General features: G+C 42.1%; 1 protein-coding gene across 5 annotated transcripts in view; it reads left to right on the forward strand.

Moving 5' to 3' along the window:
- Window positions 1-27626, forward strand: part of ROBO1 (roundabout guidance receptor 1) — a 1216262-nt gene that overhangs the window by 1006699 nt on the left and 181937 nt on the right. The window lies entirely within an intron of this gene.

Genomic DNA, 27626 nt, shown 5'->3' on the forward strand with positions numbered 1-27626 from the left:
CTCAAGGCTTTCTACCTCCTAGGTCAAAAACACATGACCAAAAAACTCGCTGCAGATAGATACGCACAGACTACTGTATGGCAAAAACTGACTTCAAGTAAGTGAAGAAGCAACTATGTCCAGCATCCAGTGTTCTTGATAAAGGAATTAGGCTTTAGTAGACATCTTTAAAATGATACATTCCATCAAGGAGAAGTAATAGTAAATGTGACGCATTTCGGGTTTTCCTAACCCTTAAAGGGGTACTCCAGTGGAAGACATTTGTTTTTTTTTATCAATTGGTGCCAGAAAGTTAAACAGATTTGTAAATGATTTTTTATTTAAAAATCTTTACCCATCCAGTATTATTTAGCAGCTGTATGCTACAGAGCAATTTCTTTTCTTTTTCAATTTCTTTTTTTATCTTGTCCACAGTGCTCTCTGCTGACACCTCTGTCCATGTCAGGAACTGTCCAGAGCAGCATAGGTTTGCTATGGGGATTTTCTCCCGCTCTGGACAGTTCCTGATACGGGCATCAGGTGTCAGCAGAGAGCACTGTGGACAAGACAAAAAAAGAAATTCAAAAAGAAAAGAATTTCCTCTGTAGCATACAGCTGCTAAAAGGTACTGGAAGGGTAACAATTGTTTAATAGAAGTAATTTACAAATCTGCTTAACTTTCTGGCACCAGTTGATTAAAAAAAAAATGTTTTCCACTGGAGTACCCCTTTAATCATAGCACAGATTAAGATTTAAGGGGAAACAGAAAGGCATCAGATGTTCTGTACTACTGATCCATAATGGAACGATTTATGTGACATTGATCTGTTATCAGGTAAACCAAGTTTTGAACGTTGATGCATCTTCTGACCTCTCAGGTCCTACAAGAAGAGGTACTCTTTATTGTAGCTTTTTGGTTCCTAAATTAGATACCAAAGCAAGGGCCTCCCATAGACTTGCATTGAGGGGGGGGGGGGAGTGACATCATGAAGGGGCGGGGCTATGACATCATGTGCTCCTTGCGCCGACTCCAGCGATCGGAACAGTTTGTTCCAAACGCTGAGCAGCAGAGTACCCCTTTAAGTGTGCTGAACTAAATTATTAATGGTTTTGGCATGGGAAGACCAGAGCCCACATAGCTCTAATATATCATGGTCAAGTGCACCATAAAATATTACTGTAAGTCACAAATCCTGAGGTCCTGAATATTCACACCTTGAGACCTGTGAGAGTCACTAGTTATTGGCTGATGTTCTAGGTCCAGGAATGTTTGGGTCCAATTTTCTGTCCATTATTCTTTGTGTCTTGCCTTGTAGTCTGCTCCAAGAAGAGTAAAGCCGATCTTGCACGCTTGGTAATTGTTGGCAAACCTTTGTCTTTGGACAAGTAATTATGAACTTAGTTTCCTCCGTTAAAACAATTGGCTGACACCTCTGACATCACTTTCTTTAGGGGGCATTGGGATTAGTTGTTTGGACCAGAAATGGCAGATCTTATTTCCTTTTTGCCCTAGGAGTTTTGGGAGCCAACAATACATCACCAACATCCATTGTGTATCCATAGGTTTGGACAGATCTGTTAAGTGCTAAGGAAATCTGATACCCAGTGAAGTTTTAGGAACAGACAATATGTAATGGTTTAAATCCATTAAAATAGTATTTGAAATAACCAGTTGCTGAATCATCTGGTGGCTTGTAAAAAATTTCCCTCCCCCAGACGGTAGCTTTAGGTTTAGTCACATCTATCCTCCACCGGATCATATATGCACCAGAATCACATTATCATTCATAATTCTGAATACTGCTAACAAATCCTGTGTAAGGAAACATTCTGCGCGCTACACAAAGATCTGCGGGAGCATGAAGTGAACCACAGGGGGAAAGAAAAGTAAAACTCATTTGCAGATTTAAAAAATGAATGTATCCTTGTGTGATTTATGACTTGTGTGCAACATGGAAAGTGACGGGAGGAAATAGTTTACTAGATGAAGTGACGGGGGAAAGGGACCTAATGTGCCTCCGCGTGTTAAAACCAGAAATTCAAGCTTGGAGATACGTTCTCCCGTTCATGCAACGCACTTTGGGACTGTCGTATACATGAAGTGTATGTCTTAGTAGTATTAGTTCCTGAAGAAAATTTAAATACTATGAACAGTCATATAAAAAGGGTAGATAGATAGGTAAATAGAGATAAATATTGATATGTATAATAAATAAATAAATATATATATATATATATATATATATATATATATATATATATATATAGTGAGAGAGAGAAGAAAAAATTAATGTAAAAAATGTGTGTATGTATGTGTATATATAAATATATATATATATATATATATATATATATATATATATATATATATATATATACTTTGATTTTTATTTTATGTTTTCTGTTATTTTTCTTTATTATTTGTTGCTACTTTTTTCAGACATGTTTACAAAGATTAAACATAAAACAAATTTGCGCATTTGAGCATATTATTTTCTTATAAATGATCTATCTATTTTGTGTGTGTGTGTGTATATATATATATATATATATATATATATATATAAAAATAGATAGATAGATAGATATAGATATAACTTAACTTTTTTGCTTTATCTTTTCTATTATTTTTCTTTATCATTTTTTGCTTCTTTTTTCAACGGCATGTTTACAAAGATTTAAATAAAAAAGCACCAAGTGTAAATCTAAAGGAATGTCTGTCAATGGATTTGACTTTGTGGCATTCTGGTAGATCGTCCACACTTAATCAGAGAGTTTCAAAGGAGCCTTGTATGGAGTGATTAGGTGGGAAGTATCGCCGCTAGTTCTGCCACACCCGGTTATGTCTGGCTCAGCTCATTGCTCAGGATTGTGTGTCATTCCTCAGCAAAGTTTAATTAAAATGAGACTTATCCTTTTGAAGAAATGAAACCTGTATTGATATCATCTCCTCCGTACCAAGCAGAGGTAGCCTGTGACTGATCTATCCTTCCTGCCTCTGCCATGTAGAATGTGCAGAGCATATCACTATATACTGAATATGAAACAACATAGTCTTCCTTTTCTTTCTTGAATGGAACTGAGACATTGGAAGGACTTGGGTGCATCCAGTATCGAGCATATAGGACTTAGCAAAGGCCGGAGCACCAAAATGAAGGCTCCGGTCCTTGGGCAAAAAGAGTTAAAATGTATTGGTTCCCCAAAGCCTACGGCTTTGTGGAACCAATACATTTTAGCTCTTTTTTGCACATGAACTGGAACCTCCATTATGGCGCTGTGGCCTTTGCCAATTTCTATGTCCATATGCGGACTGACTGTCTGGACAACTACGGCACATTGGATTCATCCAGTGCTGTTCTCCAACCGTTTGCTGTAATAACAAGCAGAGGTATCTTATACATCAACAGTAGAGAAATGAATGAAAATCATATTAAGGTATAGGATTGTTGAACATTACTTTTCTACACTCAATTTCATATAACTTAATTTATTGTCTCTTACACTACCCTAAAGTACATGGCAGGCCAGTTCTCTCAGTGGTAGGTACCATGGGTGAGATGAGAATGTGTTGCTCTCTGCTCACCCTGGAGTATCTGTTCCTGGCATCTCAATTCCCTTTGTTATTCTGTTATCAGAACATTCTATGTTGGTTGACCATTCTCCAGGTGGGGTCACCAGTCGCAGCATCCAGTTTAGCTATGGTCCTCCCATTCTACATGTGACGACCATCTTAAATATGTCAGTTCGTACCAACAGACCTGTTTCTCAACCAGTGCCAATTAACCAGAGGCCTTTTATGGACTTTTTGTTGGCCTGAGTAATATGGTCCTTTTGGTTCCCAGTATGTGCAAATATGTTTGCCCATTAACTTTTGGTTGTTATTGACCTGGCTAGTTTCTTGACCTTGTCTGCTGCCTATGTTGCTCTTTTCCTTGCATTCTGTACCAAGAGAACTCTGCAGGACCCAACCTTCTACCTGGATTCCCCTCTGCAAGAACTCTACCTGCCCTGGCCTCATCCTGATCCGATGTGATTTCCTTCTTCTACCTTAGTACAACAAATTGTTGTCTTCTGTCCATCCATGTGTCAACTGTTGCTCTCAGAGACTACTATGGGGCATCAACCTGAGGTTTCCCGGTGAGAAAGTCCAGAGGCTACTTTGGGGGGCCGGGGGGGGGGGGGCAGCTTCAACCTAAGGTTTCCGGTGAAAAACATTTATTTTCTTAAATCAAATGGGATCAGAAAGTTAAGAAGATTTGTAAATTACTTCTATTTAAAAATCTTAACCCTTCCAGTACTTATCAGCTGCTATATGATACAAAGGAATTTATTTTCTTTTTGAATCTCTGACCACAGTGCTCTCTGCTGACACTTCTGTCCCTGTCAGGAACTGTCCAGAGCAGGAAAGGTTTGCTAATGGAGATTTGCTCCTTTTTTTGACAGTTCCTGAAATGGACAGAGATTTCAGCAGGGAGCACTGTGGTCAGGCAAAAAATAAGTAAAAAAAAGAACTTCCTGTGGAGAATACAGCAGGTGATAAGTAGTGGAAGGGTAAGATTTTTTAAATAGAGGTAATTTACATATCTGCTTAACGTTCTGGCACAAGTTAATAAAAAGAAAAAATGTTTTCCAGCGGAGTACCCCTTTAAACAGTTAGGCTAGGATAACATTGTGACTCTTTGAAGCGAGATTATTTGATCTGTGAAAATGCCTTAATTAAACTCACTTAATAGAGCTACAAAGAGTTTCTGTGTTACCATGGCCTTAGAGGAGGTCATACACTTCCAATAGCTATCGGCTAAACGTCCCCGACAGTCATTGATGCCACAGAAGATGTTGGGTTTGGTTGACTCTTGTGTAAAGTTTACGGGGACCTTAAGGGTGAATAACTTTGCTTCCCAGTGTACCGCAATGCCAAATTTATAGCAACTCAAAGGTCCATGTCTTCACGGTGCTTCCATGTTTTCCCCCAGTGCCAAATTCATAGCTACCCAGGGGGTCCGCATTCTCAATCAACCTTCTAAAGAGAATGACAAAAATTTTCCATCTCTACTGTACCCAACAAACCTAAACAGACACCTACCCCTACCAACCAGCCTATACTTCATATCTATGGAATTATTTTTCAGTAGACAATATGATTTAGTTTAGTCTTTCTTTGCCACCAGACTTTTTATTTAATTAAAATCTGTTAGTTCTTGACCTTTGTGTCCATAAGAGACTTGGCTGTCTGTTCCCGTCTCTCATCTGTCGTTCTATTATCACCGATCTAAGCTGTCATTTTCATCAGCAAATGGCATATGACGAAGATGTTTTCCCTTGATTCTCCCTCATGCTTCATGCAACTGTAATTCACTCCATATGACATATAGGGATTGGATTTGCTTGTAAAATAGAAGAAAAAAAAATATTCTGTGTGAAAGGATTTATTTAATGTCGCAGGAGGGATAAATTGAGGAAAGATTAAAATTCACTGTCTGGAGGAAATTAATGACGCTGTATGGTGTACAGGCGAGTCGCATGCAGAAAAATGTTTATTTGAAAGCTGAAAAGCAGCCTACGGTCACGGCTGACCAGTAATGACCCGCTGAAAAACAGAAAGATCCATCTGCTAGGCTTTTAACCCATAGCGTGTGCATCAACAGGGGATTATTAACACCCAGCAACGGGCAACTGACTAATATTATGGATGTCATAGATTTCACTTATCATTAACCGCTGAAATAATAGGAATTCTCCCCAGTAAAAAGAGATCATGTAGGTGTCAAGAATTCTCCATTGTGAAAGATAAAGTTTGTGAACACCCCTCCCTATCAAGAAGAGCGATGCGGGCGGAATGTTTCATTTTTCAGCTAGTTATTAGTAGAGGTCCTGAAATAAAGGTGCCAAATGGAGCATGTTACCACCGCCATAAAAAGTTTCGAAATAATGATGCAGCAACTTTGTAAGAATTGACTTCTATCTATTTCCATGACATATTATGTACTTACAGTAATAATGTATTGGAGAACGTTTTTTCTTTTTTACAGGGTACTGCTGTACAAATACGGCGATGGCTGTGAACACGCGAAAAAGTAGGGACAAAGGGTGAGATTTATTAAAACCTGTGTAGAGGAAATGTTGGCCAGTTGTCCATAGCAACCAATCAGATTGCTTCTTATAGTTTTCACAGGCCTTTGTTAAAAATTAAAGAAGTGATCTGATTGGTTTCTATAGACAACTGGTTGATTTTTCCTCTGCACCTCACCAGGCTGTGAATGAAAACTAATAATAGCATGAAACTGTTTTAGAACACCCAAAACTAAATAGTAATTTTTGTGTTTTTAAGTTAGACTTTCAAAAATTCAAGGTTCAAGTAAATTCAGGGTTATTGTTCTCAAAAACATGGCGGCCCCAATATGGCTGCTTTGGGACTCCCGTGTTACACATAGTGGATAGACACCATATCATTTTTCCTTGGATTACATTTTTTTATTTTAGTAGTTTTTGGCAGTACTCCGTGACGGATTTTGGTTGTTGCCTGGAGTTTGGTGTGGCTTGTACCCTTACAGGCTTGTTTTGAGAACCATTTTGCTCTGTGTGGGTGCTGGTGATATTGGTTTTGCTATTCATTGTATCAGAGCTCTCTGTCCTGTTTGGTTGGTGTAGCCAGCACCTAGTTATTACTCTTGTAATTCGCTGTGGACACCCCCCCATGGACTACTAGACAATGCCAGGTAAAGCGCAGTAGCACACTTTACTCCCCGGCGTGGCACTCAAATATATCATGTTGCTGCCATGCACTATAATGGAGGCCGTCTTCTGCTGTCGTGGAGTAGTGTGTTACTGTGACCCGCGTGACCAGGTTATATCTGGGATTGGTGGGGGTCCGATGGAACAATTTTTTCTTTTTTTTATGATGACAGTAACCCTTTAATACTAAAACATTGATTGCAAGACAAGCTATCACAAGTAGGTGGCATGTAAAACAAGTTCTTTTCTTTCTGGAGATTAGCTACTTTGCATTCTTTTTTTTTTCAAAGAAAGCATTACATGGCTTGTTAGACAACATAAGCCCGTTTGGGGGTCTCCTCAAGGACACTCTTTAAACCAGTGGTTCTCAACCTTTTTCACAACTGTACCCCCAAAGGGTGACAGTAGGTCTGCGGTTACCCCATGCGCTTAAGTTCGCGCGAGGGGTACACGCGGACAAAATAACTTAATTTCATAATGGCGTGTTCGTACATTTCTAATTAGATACTTAATCCCCTTGTGCCATTATTCCCCCCTCCCTCTGATCCCCTTTTGCCATAATCAGATAATGGCAAAAGGGAATCAGAGGGAGGGGAGAATAATGGCACAAATAAATTGAGATGGAGGGGGGGGGGTAAATGATGTGATTACCCCCCCCCCCCATATTAATCACCTTGCACCATTGTTTCCCCCTCCCTCTGATCCCCTTTTGCCATTACACCCCCCCCCCATATTAATCACCTTGCGCCATTATTCCCCCCCCTCTTACTTCTATTTAAAAATCTTAATTCTTCCAGTACTTATCAGCTGCTGCATACTACAGAGGAAGTTTTTTCTTTTTGAAGTTCCTTTCTGCCTGACCACAGTGCTCTCTGCTGACACCTCTGTCTATTTCAGGAACTGTCCAGAGTAGAAGCAAATCCCCATAGCAAACCTATCCTACTCTGGACAGTTCCTGACATGGACGGAGGTGTAAGCAGAGAGCACTGTGGTAAGACAGAAAGGAAATTCTAAAAGAAAAGAACTTCCTGTGGAGCATACAGAAGCTGATAAGTACTGGAAGGATTAAGATTTTTTAATAGAAGTTGTTTACAAATCTGTTACAAATCTGTTTAAATGTTTTCCTGTGGAGTACCCCATTAAGGTCTCAAATTGGTCACCTGAGGTTTTGGGTACAGAGCCTCTTTCTATGGCTTTCTTGTGACTTCATTGTCATGTGTTACTTATTATTTGTTAACCATTAGAAACTTTTTACCTGATCAGTGTAAAGAAGGAATTCCTAACACTATCATCAGTGACCGCCGCAGGAATGTAAACAAGTCTCTGGCATCCTCTCCCAGTATAAACACTTTTTATAACCCGTTTTACAATGTTTGTAACATGGAGAGGGCACATTGTGGTAGAGACATAAAACCGTGCCCTCGGAAATGGCTGCTTTTAGTGTCTGCAACTCTTTTAGAGATGCGTATATTTACTGAAGTGGAGAGCGTGCCTAGTTATGGTTCACGGTACACACTTGCTGAAGTGGAATAACACTAAGCAGTTATTTATACGTTTTTATAAGAACTATTTATAAATAGAACAGTAACATTCGGAGATATATATATATATATCATAAAAATTTCTTTTAATGGTTACAAAATCAATGTTTCTTTAGCTTTATATTAAAGCTTTTTTTTTTTTTTCCTCCTAATTTGGAAGGGTATTTAAATTATATTAGAAGTATTCCATTGCCATTTACTTCATTGTGGAAAGGGAAGAGACAACCACCAAAAGCCACCCCTGATTGTCTAGTACTACTCTAGAGACTAAAGAGGTTACTGTCACACCTGGATGCCTATAGGTGGCTGTGATACACCTTCACAGGTTCCTCCTTACTGGCCCAAATGTATGCACACTCATTTCAGCTGAGCATGTGTTCGCAGTGGAAGCTGTCAGGCAGCTTTGGTGGCAGGTAAATGAAGACTTTCATGCATAAAGGATCAAGGATCAGGTTTGGTGGCAGGTAAATGAAGACTTTCATGTATAAAGGATCAAGAAACATCTTGATAATACACTAGGAGACTATTTTATATAATACAGTGATCCCTCAACATACAATAGTTTCAACATACAATGGTCCTTTCTGGACCATTGTAACTTGAAACCAGACTCAACATACAATGCTACAGACAGTCCAGATCTGTGATACCTGTCACAACTGGAGGAACTGACCAATCAGAATGGGCATTTTACTGGTAAATCACCTCTATTACTGAAATCCATTCACGGACTCGCTGTCTGGTAGCGCCCCCTACAGTACAGGGAGGAACTACAAGTTCTGTACTACTCCTTACCTGTGCCAGGGTTAGCTGCTCCTTTGGACACCAAGTAACGGTGGCTCCATTTGGGATGCTGTGTGTACTGTATAGGACCCTGAAGAAGCTTCTGTCCTCTACATAAACCATTGTTACCCAACCAGGGTGTCTCCAGCTGTTGCAAAAGTACAACTCCCAGCATGCCCGGACAGCCGTTGGCTGTCCGGGCATGCTGGGAGTTGTAGTTTTGCAATAGCTGGAGGCACCCTGGTTGGGAAACACTGACATAAACAGTGATTTACAGCTCCCAGCAGCTTTTTCTCACTTTTATATGTATGAAATTTCTTTATCTCTATTAGTTATTTTTCTTTAAACCTCACTTTTTCCTATTTTTGGATGACACTTTGGTGGCTTCAGAACCAATTACCAGGTTTCCATAGAGTTCTGGTCTCAACATACAATGGTTTCAACATACAATGGTCGTCCTGGAACCAATTAATATTGTAACTTGAGGGACCACTGTATACATAGAACAGTAGTTTCTGCATATAATAAAGTCTTTGAACCTCCACTTGTCTTTTGGGTTGCGACCACATGCAGAATTTTACAAAATTGTCATAATATTAGGTACCGAGATGTTTGGCCCGTTTCCCCGCAGGAGATAAGGGTACGGCTCTGCTGTGAAAGGGCCACATTGATTCTTTGTCTATTCTGGAAGAAAGGTTTCATGTACACATTTTTCAGACGGAGGGGCAGAGCACATTATCGCCTTCTCCATCATTGTTGGACGTGTTAAGATCGGAGCGGCCAGCTGGAGCAGCTGTGTTTCCCCTTGGATCATGAAGCTCCAAAACTTTCATCTCTTTTGCTGTCTCAGCTGCTCGTCTCGGGAAGAGGCTTTCCCATAATTCAAACTCATTTCAAAGAAGAAGAAAGATCCCTCGTGGAATTCCTATAGTCAAATCATTTTTTTTTCTTTCTCCCTCTCTCAAAATAATATGCATTCTTAGATGGAAGTTTAAAGTATCATTATTTGAATAGAATAAACATGGGCCATTCCATTAAAGTCTGTTACATTTGTTTTTGCTAAATATTTATTCTAAAGAGTGGTTTCCGCCTGGTGTTTGGTGTGTCTTGTCTTGGGAGCCATTTTATTGTATTTTTGTAGTCTGGTTGTATTCCGTGCCGGATTTTGGTTGATGCCATGTTTGGCGTGGCTTGTGCCTTTTCAGGCTTGTTTTGGGAGCCATTTCACTCTGTGCGGGTGCTGGTGATATAGGTTTTGCCAGTCAGGGTGTCAGAGCTCTCTGTTTTGTCTGGTTGGTGTTAGGGATCGACCGATATTGATTTTTTAGAGCCGATACCGATAATCTGTGAACTTTCAGGCCGATAGCTGATAACTTATATACCGATATTCCCCCCTTGTAGACAGCAGCCCTCCCCCTTATAGACAGCAGCCCTCCCCTTATAGACAGCAGCCCTCCCCCTTATAGACAGCAGGCCCTCCCCTTATAGACAGCAGCCCTCCCCCTTATAGACAGCAGCCCTCCCCTTATAGACAGCAGCCCCCCCCCCTTTATAGACAGCAGCCCTCCCCCCCTTATAGACAGCAGGCTCTCCCCTTATAGACAGCAGCCCCCCCCTTTATAGACAGCAGGCCCTCCCCTTATAGACAGCAGCCCCCCCCCTTTATAGACAGCAGGCCCTCCCCTTATAGACAGCAGCCCTCCCCCCCTTATAGACAGCAGGCCCACCCCTTATAGACAGCAGGCCCTCCCCTCATAGACAGCAGCCCCCCCCTTTATAGACAGCAGGCCCTCCCCTTATAGACAGCAGCCCTCCCCCTTATAGACAGCAGGCCCTCCCCTTATAGACAGCAGCCCTCCCCCCGTATAGACAGCAGGCCCTCCCCTTATAGACAGCAGCCCTCCCCCCGTATGTATAGACAGCAGGCCCTCCCCTTATAGACAGCAGCCCCCCCTTTATAGACAGCATGCCCTCCCCTTATAGACAGCAGCCCCCCCCCCTTTATAGACAGCAGGCCCTCCCCTTATAGACAGCAGCCCTCCCCCCTTATAGACAGCATGCCCTCCCCTTATAGACAGCAGCCCCCCCCTTATAGACAGCAGCCCTCCCCTTATAGACAGCAGCGCCCCTCCCCCTCTCCTCCTCTTGTAGACAGCTCACCTGTGGCTGTCCTCGGGTGTTGCTGCTCCGCTGTCCCATTCTCCCGATCGCACCATGGCGTACTATGGAGGAGCATGTGATATACACATTACTCTGCTTCCTCCGTAGCGGCTGTCTGGACATGCTGGGAGTTGTAGTTCTGCAACAGCTGGAGGTTCACAGTTTGGAGACCACCGCTTACATAGGCTGTTGCATTAAAGTCTGTTACATTTGTTTTTTGCTAAATATTTATTCTAAAGAGTGTAGATGTAAATAGAAGGCGTCCATCGTCCCTTGTAAAGTATTAGTCAGTCATTACATTGTAAACTACTTCACCCCGACCCGCCGGAATATTGATTTTAGTGCCTGTTCTGGTATAAAAAATATTTATAAACAGTGATCCTTTGACCTGTGTGTAACATCAGAATCCATTGAAGACCTGTTGGCAAATATATTTCACCCTGTTGAGGTCAAAAATGGTCATGAAAGCAGTCGGTCAGTCAATAAACTGGTCAAAGGTTGTCTATGGGAAATTGCTGTTCTGTTCAGTATATTGCAGACTTCTACAGAGAAATTAGCTTGATAGTAAATCTACACCTTCTGCATACTTTGGAGAGTCTGGTCATTACGACCATATTTAGGCTAAGTTTCCACACAACTTATTTTTGGCTAGAAAAAAAATGCCACAAAAACTACCCCTCGCTTTGCACTCCCAAGATACAGTTTTTGTGCAGTTGCCAGAGGACTGGCAACTACAGCCGCCATGACCCCTCCATTCATGTCTATGGGAGGAAGCGACGTACTAGCTGTCACACCACCCTCCATTCATGTCTATGGGAGGAAGCGACATACTAGCTGTCACACCACCCTCCATTCATGTCTATGGGAGGAAGCGACGTACTAGCTGTCACACCACCCTCCATTCATGTCTATGGGAGGAAGCGACATACAAGCTGTCACGCCCCCCCTCCATTCATGTCTATGGGAGGAAGCGACATACAAGCTGTCACGCCCCCCCTCCATTCATGTCTATGGGAGGAAGCGACGTACTAGCTGTCACGCCCCCTCCGATAGACATGAATGGAGGGGGGGGGGGGGTAGCGTGGCGTGATGTCACAAACACGGAAGCTCCAAGCTTCCCCCCGTGAACTGAGTTCCTGCACTTTTGCCACAGCATGAATACTGTTCCCCTTAGCAGGACCAGTCCTTGAGTGAAAATCTTGGGTGAGTTCCCATACTTCTTTTCCCCAAGACTTGACCCCTGGGAGTACCCCTTTAAAAAATTGGTGGAGTGGGGGGGGGGGGGGTCGCCCCTATTAAATCCACACTGGGTTTTTCTTAGCATTTTTTTTCTCTCCCATAGATGTCTATACCAAGAATCCCAGAAAAAATGCTATAGTCTCAGCAAGCTGATCAAAAATTCAAAAGTAGAGTAAAAAAAAAAAAGAAAGAAAGAAATGGATTTGGCATTTAATTTTTACCTGTTGACTCTCTGCTGACATCTGGCAGTGGCGATTTTTTTCCTGCAGATTTTCTGCTGCTGATTTTCCTACCTATTAAATCAGCAGCAAAATCTGCTCGTGTGAACATATCCTTAGGCTGTTTTTACACTAGCATAATATGGGCGTATTTTTGCATCTGTATTACAACCAAGTTCCAGCCTGACTGAGGGTCTGATGACCTAAAATAACAGATCACAGTCCAGGTCATCAGACATGCGGTTGGGCAAGGATTTACAACTGTGCTAATGTGAAGCTGTGAAGTCAATCTTAGGGTTGTTTCGCATACAGCATCTTTTTAAAATGCGGCCCATAAGTCCTTCTGATCGTGAGTCACAGGACCCTTGTCACCTACACCTTGATGTCTTGTAACAAAAATCCCCCCCCCAAAAAAAACCTTTTAAATTGGAAATAGGCATCATTTTAAAATATTCCATGATAGTTATTGTATACGTTAACAAGTATATGACGTTGGCAAATCTAACCATGTAACATCCTTGGATCTCCTCTTTTAGTTCATGTATATCTGCAACTCATTTGCATTTTGTGTATGTAGAGGTCCGAGATTAGAAAGCTGTAATTACATCCACTTATAGGATGTAACCCTCAAGTAATGGTTACCCCAACTTCAAAGACATACACGTAAAGAACTCCTTATATGCATGTGGAAGCCCTTTAGAATAAGTCATTTGTGTGGTCATCTGAGCTTTACATCCTTTTTAAGATCAGTAATGATCCTGTAGATGAAATTAGTGGCTGTAACCAGAGGGAGTCATCCTCCGCAACCCTCTGTAACCGATAGAGTCTGTGAGTCACAATGTAGCATCTTCAAAGAGAAGAGTTCCACATGGTCCTAGATCTCCTGCCCTTGATCTACTCTTCTAAATAATGGAAGATTGAGTGCCATTTACTAACCAAAGTGTGCCATAAATACTATGCACACTATGTATTAAAGGAGTGCTGTGGTGTATGACAACTTATCCGCAATCTAAAGGATAGGGGATAAGTGGCTGATCAGACACTTATCCCCTATCCGAATATATTGTCATACACAACCTCCTGCCCAGCGCTCAGCTCTCCTCCTGCACGAAGCGGTGGTCAACGCGTCCCCTCTATGTATCTCTATGGGAGATCTGAAGATACACGAATGCTGTATATCCGGCTTTCCCAAAGCAATGCATGGAGGGGACGTGCCGGCTACCGCTTCATGCTGTGGTTGATATAGCTCCTTTCATGGCGAGAGCTGGGGCACTGTGCAGGAGATAACGGGGGGGGGGGTCCCAGTGGCCGAACCCAGACAGTCAGACACTTATGCCCTATCCTTTGGATAGGGAATAAATTATCATACACCACAGTGCTCTATATGGTATTTTTCAGCTGATTTCTGCTCTGCAGGCTTCATCACTAATTTGCAGTTCTCCCGGAGCTAATGGGTGGAGCTCCTTCCTCCCCCTTTATAGACTGAATTGCTTGTCTTGCTGACAGAAGACAAAGTTGAAATGATTATCTGGGGGAAAAAAATGCTAATGTAACAGGTGTGGGAAGGGAAGAAGCTTGGTAACAGGAGAAAGAAGCACTTTTGTCTTATACAATATATAACAAAATTTTGTCGCGTGTACTATTGTTCAAATGGCATTGCCTATTTGAGCAGAGGTGTAGCTGGGTGGTGGGGGAAACCAAGACATATTCCCTCGGTGCTGACTGCCTGGGAGGTGCCATAAAGCCACAGATACAAGTTGAACTTTTGCCCTTGGTAAAAGAAAGCCAAGCTATGGTATAAGGTCATTGCAGTGGAGAAGTTAGGCCAGTATTCCCAACCAGGGTTCCTCCAGCTGTTGCAAAACTACAACTTCAAACATGCTGGGAGTTGTAGTTTTGCAACTGTTCTAAATGGTGGAATAGTCTAGAGCAGTGTTTTCCAAATGGTGGCCCTCCAGCTGTTACAAAACTACAACTCCCAGCATGCCCGAACAGCCGTTGGCTGTCCGGGCATGCTGGCAGTTGTAGTTTTGCAACAGCTGGAGGCACCCTGGTTGGGAAACACTGAGTTAGGCTTCAGGGGCCATTGATCACCTAACAATGTGCAACATCATGGCCGACAAAGCTGAGTAAAGACAGAGGCTTCACTTACAGAATCCCTATATCAAACTGTTTTGGCAACACAACAACCCAAACATCATCTCCATCGTGGTCGGGATCCTTTCAAAGGCACGTTCTTCCAAACATCAGCTCCGACGCCATAGCATGGTATTGAAAACATATCTTAAATATCTTGATTAAAGACAGCAGGATTGGGTTTTTGCCATTAGAATAGAAAGGCCGAATTGTTACTGAAATCCCATCGAGCGAAGGACTTGTGGTGAAAGGAAATTGAAGAGAAACAGAACATTTTTGGATTCATATTTCACGAAATAATGTGTGTGACAGAAGAGAAAGGCAGACTGGGCAAAAAAAAATTGACATAATTTCTCCCCCCCCCTCCGACTGGAGAAGGACAGATAAATATGTCAGTATTAACAAATGCGCTATTGTGCTGCGCGTATAATGCATTCCTTTTACTGTGTCAAAAAATGAATATACCCGTGGAATGCAAACATCCATATGCTTCGTATAGGGGACTGCCGGTTGTTTATATAAAACATATATAAACAGCTAATAAAACAAACGCCGGTAATGTACAGTACGCTCTTCAGATGTAAACTGTTTTCTGCTTACATGCTCATCGGAATCCGTAATGCCTATTATTATAATGTATGGCCAGATGTTCGGAATTTTCTCTGACAATCGCACATAGCTTGGGAAATGCTTTCTACAAATATTGCTTTTCAGTAAATGGCTCTGGTGAATTGCTTTGGGATTGAATGAATGCTAAAATGCTAACCTTGAGCATGATAAACTGCGAAGTAAACATTGTAGCCTTTCCTCGATAATTCCGTCTTTTTTGCTTACTCTTTTGGCTGGTATTGAAGAAGTAGATTTTAAAGGGGTAGTCCAGAATTTATTGTTCTTTGAATGTAAGACAGGGGCAGCAACGTTAGTCTAGTTACTAATATTCTTCGCTTACCTATGTTTGCCGGCTGGTAACACATTTCTTTGTCTTTCTTTTCCCCTGAAGTTCATTTTCTGCAGTCTACAAAATAAGTGTTGTCTCGGACCTTTCCCAGCTTGCGGTGCGGCCCGAGGCAATACATCACAAGTCAGGTGTTGAAAGGGGGCTTGGCTGATTCCTTCTGATTTTACTGGTGCACATGTACAGGCATTCGTCATCATACATATGCACAGCTTGTGTGTCAGGTTGTACTGTGCTGCAATGGGCGGTGCGACCGTTGTGTGGGAGGGAAATAAGTCACATGCACCCTTGACACAAAGGATTCTGGGATTTTAGTCTGAAGTAGGCCACAGAAAATGGAACTAGCCAGTTTCCAAAAACAAGCCAGCAGCATGATGGGGGACACAGGAAGCAGCCATTCACCACCAACACAAGCACAGAGCCGTGGGAAGTATGTCCATTACTGTATGACACTTAATTACTAAAGTCATCTTATGTTGGATAACCCCTTTAAACTATAAATTCTAATACAAGGCCAGACAGAAGCCTAGATTAAAACAAAAGCCACTCCTTTAGCCAACAGCTATCTCTCCCGATCCCCACATGGCCTAAGAAAAGAGGTGAAATCCACTACTAGACTCCTCTGGTGGTGGCATATCTGCCCCAAGAATGAAAAAAATTGGAGAGTTGAAATCCAACATGGCCAATGCTTCTTTCTCCAGCACCTGTCATCTGGAAAGAGTCACCATACACATGAAATGGTTGGCCGATTACACAGAAATCAATGATTTCGGCTGACACTTACCCCTGAATGAATGGATCATGGGCAGTGCTCTATTTATTCTCAGTGCAACTTTCATTGTTGAGTGCTTAGCCTGGAAATATTTGGAAGATGAATGGAGTGTTGCCCATGCATTTTTTCTCTTCATTTGGGGGATAGTTGTCCTCTGTTCTCATGATCGATTGAGGTCCTTGTGGTTGGACCACAACCGACAAGCTTTTTATCCTCTATAAGTCTTTGAGTTGTGATTACACTTTATACAATAGGGCTCCCAACTAAGAAATATCCTTTATAGTACTTGCCCAGCCAATTTGTTCTCAAGGGATAAGCATTAACTGAACCCATCAATTTCAGTGCGGCCGGCCAACTGTCTAATGTGTATGGTGGCCTCCATTGGTTTTCAACTGGCCGATCCATTTGTTCTCAGGTAGATGAGCCACCACCGGAGGTGTGTTGTCTGCTAGTGGTCTACTTTTCTCTCATCATTAAAAGCACATACACACATGGCTGAGCTAAGCACTCAGTCCTTAGACCACTAAAGTATGAAGTTTATGGCCAACTTTTGTCCCTGTTCTCAGCTCGGAAAGAGGAAGAGAATGCTCTCTCTGTCTCTACGGAGTATAATGGGAGAATTTGCTCACTGTTCCAGATCGACCCCATTAGCATACCAAATAAAAGAGTCCACCACCACTGACTTAACTTTCTCATGTGAAACCCATTTAAAATATAGGACACTGCTAATCTGCCCTTTTGATTGTAAAGTATAAAGGCTCTAAACAAAGGCAACTAATGGTGTGAATTGTGTTTCTTCATATGTCCCAATTTATTAGTTATTTCCCTTTTAAACAATTTATGGTATATATTCTTATTTGTTATCGTGTTAAAGCAGAACACCCATTGCCTACCGATATCTTACAGCAAAATAAAGAATAAGGAGTACTCACTACAGCATCTTACTGTAATGGATACATAATTCAAGGACGAATGGCAAGTCATTGTAATGTGTGCACATCTGAACCCGGAGCAGATGAGTGGTGGAGCCGGCAGAGGACTTGAGCTCCCTTAGAGCCGACGTATTGACAGTCTTGTATGTGCTGTTTCATCTCATAAATTATTTGGCTTTGCTTGTTGACATACTTTGTTAAGACATTTTGTTGAGATGCCAGCATTTCAGAGTTTAAAGGAAACTGTAGTCATCATGACATCATGTCTCCCTCATGGGCTACTTACAGTGTACAAATGTTATAGAACTGGTCTAAAGTCTAGATATGAATTCACCCTGCAAGTATTTTATATTAATGAAAGCCAGGATTTACATTGTCGGGGGAGTTTATTTGTGGACTACTGTCTTGAACTTGAATAATTGTTCTGTGTTCATGTAGAAATGCACCAGAGCTAAGTTTGTCATGCAACAGTTTCTCCTGTGCACGGTGATACCAATACTTGGCCAACTGCCCTTAGGCCATGTTCACATAGCCAAAAAAGAGGGTGGACATCGCACACATTTGAATGTTCTGGTGGGCGCTAAGACTGCTCAGGAATGTGCTGTCTCATAGACGGTAGTGCATTTACCAGCGGAATCTGCAGAAAGAATAGACGGGTCTAATCTTTGTATGGTTGCAATGTGCACAGTGCAGCAGAATTCCATTGAAATCAATTTTACACAGAATTCTGCTCGGAAATTCCACCATGTGAACATAGCCTTAGGCCTAATTCCAGAAATTCCACCAATATTTAAAGCACATTAAGGGACATTTATCAAAACCTGTAGAGAGAAAAAGTTGCTGAGTTGCCCATAGCAACCAATCAGATCGCTTCTTTCATTTTTCACAGGCCTTTTCAAAAGTAAAAGAAGTGATCTGATTGGTTGCTATGGGCAACTCAGTAACTTTTCCTCGGGACAGGTTTTGATAAATCTCCCCCATTATGTTCAATGGGATTCCACTGTCCTATTCACATAGTGGAATTTTCGAATTTCCCAATAGACCTGTCCTTAATTTTGCAGAATTGCGGACAAAGTCCCATTAAATTCAATGGGTCTAGGTATTTCCAGAAAATTCTTTCGAGCACCAAAATTGTTGCATTGTTGGTGCATCTACGCCAAAAACTCCTAATTTGCCAAGTTATACTTGAGTACAATATGTCAATACAGTGGGGAAAAAAAGTATTTAGTCAGCCACCAATTGTGCAAGTTCTCCCATTTAATAAGAAGAGAAAGGCCTGTAATTTTCATCATAGGTATACCTCAACTATGAGAGACATAATGGAGGGAAAGAATATAGGAAATCACATTGTAGGATTTCTAATTAATTCATTAGTAAATTCCTTGGTAAAATAAGTATTTGGTCACCTACAAATAAGCAAAGTTTCTGGCTCTCACAGACCTGTAACTTCTTCTATAAGAGTCTCCTCTGTCCTCCACTCGTTACCTGTATTAATGGCACCTGTTTGAACTTGTTATCAGTATAAAAGACACCTGTCCACAACCTCAAACAGTCACACTCCAAACTCCACTATGGACAAGACCAAAGACAAAAGAAGGACACTAGAAACAAAATTGTAGACCTGTACCAGGCTGGTAAGACTGAATCTGCAATAGGCAAGCAGCTTGGTGCTGTGGGAGCAATTATTAAAGAATGGAAGACTTACAAGACCACTGATAATCTCCCTTGATCTGGGGCTCCACGCAAGATCTCACCCTGTGGTGTCAAAATGATCACAAGAACGGTGAGTAGAATCCCAGATCCACACAAGGGGGACCTAGTAAATGACCTGTAGAGAGCTGGGACCAAAGTAACAAAGGCTACCATCAGTAACACACTACACCACCAGGGACTCAAATCATGCAGTGCCAGACGTGTCCCCCTTCTTAAGCCAGTACGTCTGGGCCCGTCTGAAGTTTGCTAGAGAGAATTTGGATGATCTGGAAGAGGATTGGGAGAATGTCATATGGTCAGATGAAACCAAGTAGAACTTTTTGGTAAAAACTCAACTCGTCAGTTTGTTTGGAGGAGAAAGAACACCATACCTACTGTGAAGCATGGGGGTGGAAACAACATGCTCTGGGGCTGTTTTTCTGCAAAGGGACCAGGATGACTGATCTGTGTAAATGAAAGAATGAATGGGGCCATGTATCATGAGATTTTGAGTGAAAACCTCCTTCCATCAGCAAGGGCATTGAAGATGAAACGTGGTTGGGTCTTTCAGCATGACAATGATCCCAAACACACCGCCCCGGCAACAAAGGAGTAGCTTCGTAAGAAGCATTTGAAGGCCCTTCGGAGGAAGTTGAAAGTCCATGTTGCCTGGCGACAGCCCCAAAACATCACTGCTCTAGAGGAGATCTGCCTTGGAGGAATGGGCCAAAATATCAGCAACAGTGTGTGAAAACCTTGTGAAGACTTACAGAAATCGTTTGACCTCTGTCATTGCCAACAAAGGTTATATAACAAAGTATTGAGATGAACTTTTGTTATTGTTCAAATACTTATTTTCCACCATAATTTGCAAAAAAATTCTTTAAAAATTAGACAATATGATTATATGGATTTTTTTTTCTCATGTCTCTCATAGTTGAGGTATACCTATGATGAAAATTACAGGCCTCTCTCATCTTTTTAAGTGGAAGAACTTGCACAATTGGTGGTTGACTAAATATCCCCCCCCTCCCCCCACTTTATATGCATATTTTAAAAAGAGTTATGCTCTCAGCCCAAAAAAATCGGTTGACGGAAAAGTGCAGCCGATTTTGATGCATCATATACAGAATAGGCCGTGCACCAAAATTGTGATTAAAAAAAAAAACTCTATGGAGTTAATAACCAGAGAGAAATATAGTATAAGGGTTCCATGAAGCACCTGAATTTTGCCTTTCTTTTTTACTGCAATTTCTATTCCTTTATCATTAGCAGACTGAACCTCTTACACCTTCCAATGACTTAAATCAATGTAAAAGTGGATATAGCAAGAGAAATTACCAGGCAAGATCTTCCTGTTCCACCAGACTCTCTTAGAGATGTGCTGAAGCTGTACATCGATTCCGCATCCTTCGCAATTGAGTCACTTCAAAAGGATATTTACAGTCCATCTGTACTCATTTATGTCAGTGGCATGACATTTTTCAACAAGGCTTGAAGGCTGAAACATTATTGGCAACATATGTAATCGTTTTCCATATTGGAAACACATTTATTTTCATTATCCTCTAATAAGGGCCGCAATTACCTATGACAATATTCGGCTATCAACGCTCAAATTGGAATATTATGATACAGAATGATTATGAGTCCTGGGAGATAGCAATTTAGTTATAATAAAATAGTTTTCCCTGTATGAGAATGATAAGTGCTGGGTATTGGAAGAGCAATCCAACACCGTGTACAAGGCAAGCAATGAAAAGAAAAGGGCCATGCGGTAGGAAAGTACAATATAATGTAAAATCAGCATAAAGTGTAAATGCATAGCATGCGGTGCTTAACAGGCTTCCTACTTGGTTGACAAAAACATGTACGCGAGGGGCCTGTGATGTGTCCTGCTATGATAAATGATACCTACCTAGCACATCCCCTCCCCCTATAGTAACACAAACTCCTCATAGTGCTGCACACTGGGGCTCCTGGATACAATTGCATCCCACACTGTGCCCCCAGAATATAATACCACCACATAGAGTGCCCCCTGAATATAGCAGTGCCACACACACACACATTAAGCTGTATTTCCATTAAACTAGGAAACTCCTATCTGTCTACAGTATGTATAAATCTATTTGTCTATTTATTATCTATATAGTGGTCCCTCAACATACGATGGTAATCCGTTCCAAATGGACCATCGTTTGTTGAAACCATCGCATGTTGAGGGATCCGTGCAATGTAAAGTATAGGACAGTAGTCAACAACCTGCGGACCTCCAGATGTTACAAAACTACAACACCCAGTATGCCCGGACAGCCAACGGCTGTCCGGGCATGCTGGGGAGTTGTAGTTTTGCAACATCTTGAGGTCCGCAGGTTAGAGGAAGTTGTACTCGCCTGTCCCAGCCGCTCCGGACCGTCACCGCTCGTCACCACTGCCCTGGATGTCGCCGTCCATCGCTGTCGCTGCGTCCCCGACGCTCCGGCAAGGCCTCTGCTTCCCCGGCATCCTCGCTCTCCGTCGCCGCCATCACGTTGCTTCGCGCGCCGCTCCTATTGGATGACGGGACGGCGTGTGCAGCGACGATGACAATGGAGAGCGCCGCGATGCAGGGGATCCTGAAGAGGACGCGCCAGAGCCCCGAGGACAGGTAAGTCGTCAGCGGACCAAACGGGTCACCGTAAACGGCTATCCGGTGGCAGCTGAAGCAGTCTGCGCTGCCGGATAGTCGTTTATGCGATGGCCCCGACATACAAAAGCACCATGTGTTGATGCTGCCTTCAACATGCGATTGCCTCTGAGAGACCATTGCATGTTGAAATTATCGTATGTCGGGGCCATCGTAGGTTGAGGGGTCACTGTACATCTATCTATTTATCTCTCTCTCTATGAAACTCAAATATATATTATTATTATTATTTTTAATTTTTTTTTAAACAAAATTAGACAAAAATGGGGGAATCTATTGTTGACTGTGTAAATCAAGTTCGCAATTTAGAAACAAATTTAGAGCAAAAATGTAGTCTACATACTAAATAACTTGTGCAAATATGTTTGACTTTTTGAACTTTGTACCAAAATTTGCTACTTTTTGCCACAAAAGAATAAATAAAATAAAAAAAGTCAAAACCAATTTTAATCCCCCCCCCCCCCCCCCAAAAAAAAAAAAAAAGTTGAGATTTGCTCTGGGCTCAACAAAAGGGGTGTAGCTTTGGTGAAAGGGGCGTGGCTTAAATGTGACACCCCACAGCCCTGCTACATCCCTGCACATATTTTGTGCCTTAATCTAATCACTAGTTTTTCCCAATGTTTGCAGGATTGGCAGCGGGATACGTTATCATGTTTACAGCCATCCAGCCTTTCCCTAGTATAATGGCTCTACAAACCAAGGATCTATTGTGTGAACCAACAGATTTGTCCGAAAAAGCCTTGTTAATTGAACCCACCATGTGCAAATAACAGGCCTGGCCATTTAGCTGCGGTCGGGGCCTTGAACTGACTAGTAAATATGTGCGGCTGATAGTCCGCTTTATGAAATGAATCCCATGGTCTGAGTTCAGCATTGGGAGGCAATGTGTTAGACAGTCCTGCTGATAAGGATATCCTGTGATTAATGGCTCTGTATTCTTACTGTTCTAAAGAATTACAAGCTGCACAAGATAAGGAGATGTGAATAGCTGTGTGGTCCGGATTACGGAACCTATTGAGTGTGATCTCCAGGGGGTATCTTGGTAGCAAAGAAATGAGAGATAAGACACTTATAGATCAGGTAGTTTGTTATCATTGTACCTTCCACCACCAGTTTACAAGGGCATCAAGTCCCAAAATAAGGAGTAATAAAATAGGACATATTTTGGTGTTCTATGTCTTGATGTACTGTAATTTATGGTGCCATCAGATTCTTTCCAAATTCTGCATGAAAGGATAGAGGCAAAATCATTCCACCTCCAAACTTGTATAAGTAACTAGCAGAGTACCTGGCATTGCCTGGTCTTCCTATGTAAACCTTTTGGGAAAGGAAAGGCAATGCTCTTCAGGAGACTGGGAAAGCTGGGTGACATGCATACTCTGTGTCACCCAACTTCCACAGTCTCATGGAGCCACAGCAGTTATAGCCTGTGCCACCCAACTTCCCCAGTCTATTGGAGCCATAGCAGTGATAGCCTGTGCCACCCAACTTCCCCAGTCTCCTGGAGCCACAGCAGTGATAGGCTGTGCCACCCAACTTCCCCAGTCTCCTGGAGCCACAGCAGTGATAGCCTGTGCCACCCAACTTCCCCAGTCTCCTGGAGCCAAAGCAGTGATAGGCTGTGCCACCCAACTTCCCCAGTTTCCTGGAGCCACAGCAGTGATAGCCTGTGCCACCCAACTTCCCCAGTCTCCTGGAGCCACAGCAATGATAGCCTGTGCTACCCAACTTCCCCAGTCTCCTGGAGCCACAGCAGTGATAGGCTGTCCCTGCACTCCTTCTTCCTCCTCCTTCACTCAGCCCACAATAAATCTTCTCTCCTCCACCCACCCGTTTCCTCTCCCTACTGCCGCACTAACTATTCTCTGCACCTGCCTTCCAGACAGTTAAATCCTACTTTACCATGATGATGGTTTGGCAGCAGGATGTTTAAAACTTCTGGGCAATCTCCACAGCCCAGAGTAATGCAATAAGAAGATGTACTAGAGTTGTATGAGACTTCAGGTACATCTCCTGTTCAGATTGCTCTCAGGCTGTGGTGGAGAAGTAACCACCAACGTAGTCTGGCAGCAGCTTAAGGGTACATTCCCACACAGCGTATTTGCAGTGTATTTGCTTCTGTGTATTTGATTTTCTCTGTTGAAGTCAATGGGTAGGAAAATACGCAGTACCAAATATGCAGCAAATACGCAGCAAAATACGCCATGTGGGAACGTACCCTAAAGGGGTATTCCAGGCCAAAACTTTTTTTTTATATATATATATATATATATATATATATATCAACTGGCTCTGGAAAGTTAAACAGATTTTGTAAATTACTTTGATTAAAAAATCTTAATCCTTCCAATAGTTATTAGCTTCTGAAGTTGAGTTGTTATTTTCTGTCTAACTGCTCTCTGATGACTCACGTCCCGGGAGCTGTGCAGTTCCTATGGGGATATTCTCCCATCATGCACAGCTCCCGGGATGTGACATCATCAATGAGCAGTTAGAGCAGAAAACTTCAGAAGCTAATAACTATTGGAAGGATTAAGATTTTTTAATAGAAGTAATTTACAAATCTGTTTAACTTTCCGGAGCCAGTTGAGATATATATATATATATATAAGTTTTTGCCTGGAATACCCCTTTAAGGAGCACATAATAACAGTTGGCCCAAACCACTCGTATCGGACAGCTCTTATCCCGGTGGAGATTTTGGAGGTCACCAAACACTATAAAGACTTAGGTTGGTAGGTTTGGCCGACTTTAATTGATGGCGTATGGACACCTTTACTCTCTTCTTTATTTGGAACACATGGGGATTGAACATGTGAGCATTTATGTGTATGGGGGTTGTGAGAGAGCTTTTGGACGACAGCTATCGCATGTGTATGGTTATCTATAGTCCCCTCTATGAGCTGTGAGTATCTTGTATTCGTTCTTGCATCTGTCATATAAAAACACGTGTTGCCGGTGGGAATCTCTCATTTCTAATATAGTATTGATAGTATATAATGCAATGACTTCAGACTCCAATATACAGCAGGAGCCATGGTAACTGTATGGAACGATAGAGATACATATTTCTAAATCTCGGAGCCTCTGTCTTTGCTTCATTGGGAATCGTATATGAAGTAATTCCCTAATGTAATGTTATTATCAGAATTACACCCGATGGAACAATTTAGCAATAACATTCAGCACCCCCTGGAATTCCACATTCCCCATATAGACCTATTAGTAGACTATAGTTTGCTATTTCTAGCAGTCTGTAGTCTGTCAATGGAGTACAGTGGTCCCTCAAGTTACAATATTAATCGGTTCCAGGACGGCCATTGTATGTTGAAACCATCGTATGTTGAGACCATAACTCTATGGAAACCTGATAATTGGTTCCGAAGCCACCAAAATGTCATCCAAAAATAGGTAAAAGTGAGGAATAAAGAAAAATAAGTAGATAACTAATACAGATAAAGCAATTCCTTACATATAAAAGTAAGAAAGATCTGCTGGGAGCTGTAATCACTATCTATGTCAGTGTTTCCCAAGCAGGGAGCCTCCAGCTTTTGCAAAACTACAACTCCCAGCATGCCCGGACAGCCAAAGGCTGTCCGGGCATGCTGGGAGTTGTAGTTTTGCAACAGCTGAGGGCACCCTGCTTGGGAAACACTGGTCTATATAGAGGACAGGAGCTTCTTCATGGTCCTGTACAGTACACAGTGTCCTAAAAAAGTAATGGAGCCGCCCTCACCTGGTGTCCAAAGGAGCAGGTAACCCTGGTACAGGTAAAGTGTACAGAACATGTAATACCTCCCTGTACTGTAGGGGGCGCTACCAGACACCAGTCAGTGCATGCACTTCAGTAATACAGATGTTTTACCAGTAAAATGCCAATTCTGATTGGTCGGTTCTTCCGGCCATTGACATGTTTCACAGATCTGGACTGTCCGTAACATTGTATGTTGAGTCTGGTTTCAACTTACAATGGTCCAGAAAAGTCCATTGTATGTTGAAACAAATGTATGTTGAGGCCATTGTAAGTTGAGGGATCACTGTATAGAATTAAACATACCCCAACTCCCCGTATGTTAGTGTTAGCAGCCCCCTTCTGCTAGTAGTGACATTGGGGGGTATTTATCAAAGGATTTATGCTTTTTTTTTTTTTTTTTTTACGTAACTTTGGCGCAATGCTTTGGCGCAGCGCAGGGTCTTTTTGCGCCAAAGTTTGGCTCATTTTCTCAACTGTCATTTTTACAACTTTATCAAAACCACATGGTCCTGTGTGGGATTTTAACTTAAGTCAGTAATTCATCATTTGCGCCAATCGATCTTTGGCGCAATTTTGCGCCTTTAGGTTTTTGTTTTTTTTGCGCAAATCCCCGCCAAGAAATTTTGCACATGGAAAACAAACTTAGCAATGTCAGAAAATGTAAAGGCGTCAAAATACATTTATTTATTTATTTTTTTGTGAAAGCAGCGACGCCTCCAGGGCTGCTCAATACTATCCTGCGACATAGTTGTCTCTGAGGAACCTTCACCCTCCGTTGAGCCAGCATTGGACATGGCCACAAGGGTTCAGGAAAGGTAAGCACTAAAGTAGTGGTCTCCAACCTGCGGACCTCCAGATGTTCCAAAACTACAAATCCCAGCATGCCCGGAATTGTAGTTTTGCAACATCTGGAGGTCCGCAGGTTGGAGACCACTGCACTAAAGTAACCAAAAAAAAATAAAAAAATACTCAAGTTGAAAATAAAATCCATTTCACGGCGGCTATAAACCCCACAAAAGAAAATAACTCATGTCGCTTGCTGATATACTGCAGGAGGGACTCCGAAATGGCTGCTCTACAGGGTAAAATACGCATCCTCTGTGGTGGTGAGTTCTGTGTAAAAGGCGCTGTGAACAGCTGATTTCAACATTTGCGCCAAAATTACTAACAACTTGCACCAAATGATAAATTTGGTGCATGTCCACGAAAACCAAAGTGGAAAAAAAAAAGGGTAAAAAGAAACGGTCAACAGGCAAAATTGATAAATACCCCCCATTATGTCAAGGTGTCTGCCTTTCCCTAATATAGTCATTAATGTGACGTTCCGTATAAAGTTCGGATGGGCAATTGGAAATGCCGTCCTAAAATGACATGAGACAAGATGGATCATTCTGCTTATCGTCCTAAGAAACAATGAATGAGTCTCTGATGACGGTGATTACTGGGATCTGATTAGAAAGCCTCTCGCCATTTGTGTTGTCTAGGATGTCTGATGACTTAAGCATGTCTCTGCGCTGTTGCGTTAGCTTTGGCTGGCAGCGGATCAGAAGCGACGCGATGAGATCCTGTTTGATCCTCTCTGTTGCTGAACACATCTGTGGAGGTTCACGTGGCCGCTCACATGTGGTTACAATTTTACCTTTGGTGTCTGCTGATACTATAAAGATGTGTCTGAAGATTGTGAAAACATCTGCAGGTTCCTTGTGGACTTGTTCATACATACCATTCATATGTGTACAGTGATCCCTCAACTTACAATGGCCTCAACATGCAATAGGTTCAACATACAATGGTCTTTTCTGAACCATTGTAAGTTGAAACCAGACTCAACATACAATGCTACAGACAGTCCAGATCTGTGAAACATGTCGATGGCCGGAAGAACTGACCAATCAGAATGGACATTTTACTGGTAAAACCGCTGTATTCCTGAAGCGTATGCACTGACTGATGTCTGGTAGCGCCCCCTACAGTACAGGGAGGTATTACATGTTCTGTGCTCTTTACCTGTATTCCTGAAGCGTATGCACTGACTGGTGTCTGG

The sequence above is a fragment of the Hyla sarda genome, chromosome 2, assembly GCF_029499605.1.
Source record: "Hyla sarda isolate aHylSar1 chromosome 2, aHylSar1.hap1, whole genome shotgun sequence".
Classification (NCBI taxonomy): domain Eukaryota; kingdom Metazoa; phylum Chordata; class Amphibia; order Anura; family Hylidae; genus Hyla; species Hyla sarda.